At 49.1% G+C, this 5,341-nt stretch overlaps 1 long non-coding RNA gene across 1 annotated transcript; it reads left to right on the forward strand.

Moving 5' to 3' along the window:
- The first annotated feature begins 609 nt into the window (after positions 1-609).
- LOC132592106 (uncharacterized) lies at positions 610-4,854 on the forward strand. The gene is made up of 3 exons (XR_009557538.1): positions 610-765; positions 3,553-3,775; positions 4,649-4,854. It is a non-coding gene; the product is annotated as an uncharacterized LOC132592106 (long non-coding RNA).
- The last annotated feature ends 487 nt before the right edge of the window (positions 4,855-5,341 follow it).

Consider the following 5,341-nt stretch of genomic DNA (forward strand, 5'->3'; position numbering starts at 1 on the left):
GCGCCGGGGCGGGCGGGCGAGGCGCTGCCGGCGAGCGGGCGGGAGGCTCAGCCCTCCCTGTCGCGTCTCATCTCCAAGCTGCCTCTTCTCCAGCCCGCATCAATGAAGATTAATGAGGATCTTCCATCGGGTCTGTCGCCAGCCAGAGCCGGCGGGGGGCGGCTCCCCGCGCCGAGAAGCGGAGGCCAGAGCGCACGTAGGGAGGGAGAAAAAGGACCAGGAAGATTTTATTTCTGCCATGTAACTTGGCAGAGGGTGGGGTGGGGCGCATAGAGAGCACCAAAAATCAGCCAACACATCAGTTAAGGACACTGGATATATCTGCAGCACTTGGGTGATGTGAAGAATTTATTTGGTCAAGACTGAGAAATAAAAACAGTTCTCGTAATAATCTCAGTAAAATTTGTAAGCGGATTGGCGTTGACTCCCGCTGTGGGGGCTGAGCATGGGCGTAGCGGGGGGGGTGCAAGGGTGCAGCTTCCACCCCTAAATAAAGTAATTAAATAAAAATTCTTAACTAATTGACCAATCGCGTCGCAGGTAGCTCGGTTCTGCCATCCCTAAAATAAATTCTGACACGCCCCCAACATAAATGCTGGCTACGCCCATGGGCTGAGGCACAGAATTTTGCCACTTTGGTTGTGATTCCAGATGGGGGTTTAATTTGCAAATGGGTGGGTTGTTGAGACATGGCAAACGCGTAATTGGCAACAGGGGGCGTTGTGAAAAAAGAAACTTACTGGATCATTTCTCTCCCCAGAAAAGGTAAATCAGGATTAGGGGGGGGGGATACGGAGTGTCATGCGGACTCTGCAAAAAAGAACAAACCACCTTGTGTGTATTGGGGTGGGTGGGTTGGGGGTGGAGAGCACCCGTCCCATAATATGCAGTCGTCCGGAAGCACCCCTAGTGTGTGGTTTTGCTTTAGGCTGATTGCTGCACTAGCTGGATTTGTTTGGCTCGCAGATCAAAGAGAATACGAAGAACGCAGATGGAGGAGGGCAAGTTCTGGCCCCAATTTACTTGCATTCATTAGCATACATGAGAAGGAGGGGCTTCCCATGCAGTTCCTCATGAATGCATGTTGGTCACTGCAGTCATAGAGTTGGAAGGGGCTCCCAAATCTCAAATCTAGGTTTCCCATCCAGTTTGAAACCATACCGGACCCTGCTTAGCTTTGCGAATATGCTCGCAGTTTTATTGCTCCACAAATTGGATGACTTCAAAAGAGGAGCAGGCAAATTTATGGGTGTCCCATAAGATACTATCCATGGATACTTGCCACAACAGCTATTGCGTTCTCCCTCCTCTGTTGGAGGAGGTGTGCTTCATATTAATAATACCCACTTCTGGGAATCTCAGAGCCCTGTTGCACTTGGGTCCTGCTTGCAGTATTCCTGTAGGCATCTGGTTCACTGCCATGAGAACAAGATGCTGGATTAGTCGGGTCTATGGCCTGATCCAACAGGTCTCTTCTTCGTATCTCCACCATGGATGCTATATTGGCTGCAATGAATCCAGAATAGTCTGGATTGACCACAGACTGGCTAAGACTGTAAGCCCCCACTCAGCTCCATTGGACTTTTGTGTAGGATTGGGGGTTGTGCATGGCAGACCCTCACTTGTTTGAGCCCTGTGCTGTGTAGCTCAAATAGTTGACAGCAGCCCACACTCTATTGCTTTGCCCGCTTTGAATTCCTCACATTTCAGGTCAGAGTTTCAACATAATCTCCTTCCCGGTCTGAAAAACAGGAACGATTTCCTTCCCTTTAAAAAAGCGGGCACCAGACTGCACACACACACACACACCTTGATGGGTGTGTGTTGTAGTGGGTGACACACCAACATCACAGACTTTAGTTCAAGCCAGTGAGTGGCACACCTAGTCCAGCATCCTGTTCTCACAGTAGCCAACCAGGTGTCTATGGGAAGTAAAAAAGGTAAAGGTAAAGGGGCCCCTGACCATCAGGTCCAGTCGTGTCCGACTCTGGGGTTGCGACGCTCATCTCGCGTTATTGGCCGAGGGAGCCGCCGTTTGTCCGCAGACAGCTTCCAGGTCATGTGGCCAGCATGACAAAGCTGCTTCTGGCGAACCAGAGCAGCACACGGAAACGCCGTTTACCTTCCCACCGGAGCGGTCCCTATTTATCTACTTGCACTTTGATGTGTTTTCGAACTGCTAGGTGGGCAGGAGCTGGGACCGAGCAATGAGAGCTCAACCTGTTGCAGGGATTCGAACCGCCGACCTTATGATCAGCAATCCCTAGGTTCTGTGGTTTAACCCACAGCGCCACCTGGGTCCCTTCTAAGGGAAGTATGTCTATATAATAAATAAAGTAGGTCACAGAAGGCAGTTTCTGCACATGCTGTAGAGGGAAGTGAGGGCAGGTGGGGCTTGTCCACCTGGGAAAGTAGCCCATCTTGGAGAAGGAAAACTCTGATCCTAAACCTCTGCTGACTTGCGAGATATCTTTGGGAGAAGAAAAGGCTCAGGAGTTAACCCTACACAGATCCAGAGTGGAGTCCCTAAGGTGGTTGGATGGTGCCTTGTACATCTCCTTCCAGCATCTCCTGCAGCCAAACTGGTTCCAAACGCCGTGCTCTGCTCTCCTTTGGACCACATCAGTGAGGCCGGGGGGGGGGTCTGGTCATCTTGGCGGCCCAGGACCCTCATATGCACTGCCAAGGCTTGTGCCCCAGAGAGGTCACTTTGGTGCTACTAAAGCAGCAGTTTGACTTCACCCCTGGACGTGCATTCCATTGTCTCCCGAGGCAGACAGATGCCAACAAGAAGATGTATTTTTAGGGTACTTCTTTTACATCTATTTCCTATCAAATCAAGCCTCTTCAGCTTACTCTAGAAATGTCAGCCGAGCAACGCTAGCCATCAGAAACAGCCGAGCATGGAAACGTTAATGAATGCCACACTTGACGCCGCTCAGCTGGATTCCTTTAATATGCCTTACAAAGCCAGGGCCGGTTCTACCATTAGGCAGCTGCCTCAGGTGGCAGGTGCTTGGGTGTGTGTGTGTGGCAGCAGTCCTCTGACCGCTCCCCCTCAGCAGAAGAAATGGGACACTTCCCCACCAATCACAGTCTGCTTGTTAATTTCAACCAGTCAACCTCTGGCTCTTTCTACTATGGTGGGGGTCCCTGTCTACTGCCCCACGCAGTCCCAATGAGCATCAGTTCCCACTGTTTTTCCTGAGTCCCCTAAGCTGGCCTGCTTTGTCCTTCCAAATCTAGCCTACTGTCCTGCACAGCAAAGGATGCTGCCCCTTCGCTAGAGTTGGAACAAAGTTCAATTGCCCATCTTACCAGAACCTGGGGACACCATCTTATTATTATTATTATTATTATTATTATTATTATTATTATTATTATTATTATTTATCAATTTATTATTCTTGTTATTTATACTGCCCCTTCATTTGTAGGTCTCAGGGGTGCTTCACAACATAAAATTACAATATAGAAATCACAAAATGCATAGTAAAAATAAGAACAAAAGCAAATAAATAATTCCCCCTTCCCACAACACATTTTTAAAAGGTGTCGGATGTCAATCAGCCAAAAGGCCTGGTTAAAGGGGAACGTTTCTGCTGGGCACCTAAAGGTGTATAATGAAGCCACCAGGAGAGCCTCCCTGGAGAGAGCATTCCACAAATGAGGAGCCACTGCAGAAAAGGCCCCGTTCTCGTGTTGCCACCCCGCCCAGACCTCTTGTGGAGGAGGCATGCAAAAAAGGGCCCCAGCAGATGATCTCAGAATCCAGGTAGGTTCCTTGAAGTCTTGCAGTCCTGATCCATGGTACTCGGCCTCAGGCAGCAAAACAGCTTGGGCAGCCCTGTCCGTAGCAGCCTACCTTCCAGGCTGTCAGAAGGATGAATGAGGAGCACAATTGTTGCATGCCTTTAATCCTAGCATGGACCGCAAATTAAATGAAAGGGGTAAAGGCAGGCCAGTGTGTTGTAGATCCTTTGCGAGGCCCTTTCATTAAAAGCACACTGGGGCTGGTCTGTTCTTCCCAGCACAGAAGACGTCACCAGACAGCGCCGACTCCACAGGTAAGTTTGCTGCTACAGTTTCTCTCTGTGTCTCTGTCTCTTTTTTCCATGGCGTAAGCGAGGAAGCCAACAAAGGTTACCTCATGAATTCCAAGCGCTGGCACAAGGCAGTCCTCCCTTCGTTGAGGGCGGCAAGTATGAAGTTAAGAGATAAAGAGGGAATTACACGATAAGGTCCTCTTAATCCTGGTCTGCTTCATGCAATTAAAATGAGCTTCACCCTCCTGTAATTGGGAGGAGGCAGCCTGCCAAACCGAGGGAGCAGATGAGAGCGAGGCAACTTATCACCCCACCAGGAAAATAATAGTAAATAATAATAATAATTACCAATTTTTTAAAAAAAGCAGCGAAGGGTGCAGAAAGAACAGGGGGAGGAGGGGTAGAGATGGAGGAGCAGGAAGAGAAATGGGAATTGATGAGATGAAAGCAGAAAGGATTGACAACAGAGGATTACTTCACTTTCCAATTTCACAGGATAAATCCCTATTTTTCTCTTTCTTTCTTTCTTTCTTTCTTTCTTTCTTTCTTTCTTTCTTTCTTTCTTTCTTTCTTTCTTTCTTTCTTTCTTTCTTTCTTTCCAGGGAAAGACGATTCACATTCCATACTGGGTGACACAACTCACACCTTGAATACGGAGATGGTAGGAGGGTTAGCCAAGAGCTGGAGCCCTAGGCGAATGCCTGCCTGAAAAACTCCATCCCTAACATTTTTAAGGAGAGGTGGCTGCTTTAGTTGAGATTCCTGCACTGCATGGGGTTGGACTAGATGACCCTCGGGTCCCTTCCAACTCTAAAATTCTATGATTTGATGTATGCCACCTTGAGCTCCTTGGAGTTAAGGTTGTATATAAATGCAATACATAAAGGCATGGTGAAGTGGGGCCTCGGCAGCGACCTCCAAGCCCTGTCCCTCTGCAAATGCCAACTGACTGCCAGTGCTCACGAAGCCCGCCCACCCCCTTCCCAGCCCGTTTGCAGGCATGGTTAAGTTTTAAGCGCTTGTGGTTATTTTAATACGATACCGGCATGCTACATTTAGCATATGGATTATTCCGAGACAGGATATACACGAAAAAAATCTCTCTCTCTTGGTATGTGGGAGGTATGTAAATTCACAGCATAGAGGGGCCTTCCCCAACCTGGTGCCCTTTAGAACTCCCAGCAGCCCCACCCACAAGTGGGGATTTGAACCCTGCCCTCCCAGGTCACAGTCCGCCATGCTAACCATTGCACCACACAGTTGCTGCACGTCACACGGGATTCAGGTGTGGGGCA

This window comes from Zootoca vivipara, chromosome 5, assembly GCF_963506605.1.
Source record: "Zootoca vivipara chromosome 5, rZooViv1.1, whole genome shotgun sequence".
Taxonomy (NCBI): Eukaryota; Metazoa; Chordata; class Lepidosauria; order Squamata; family Lacertidae; genus Zootoca; species Zootoca vivipara.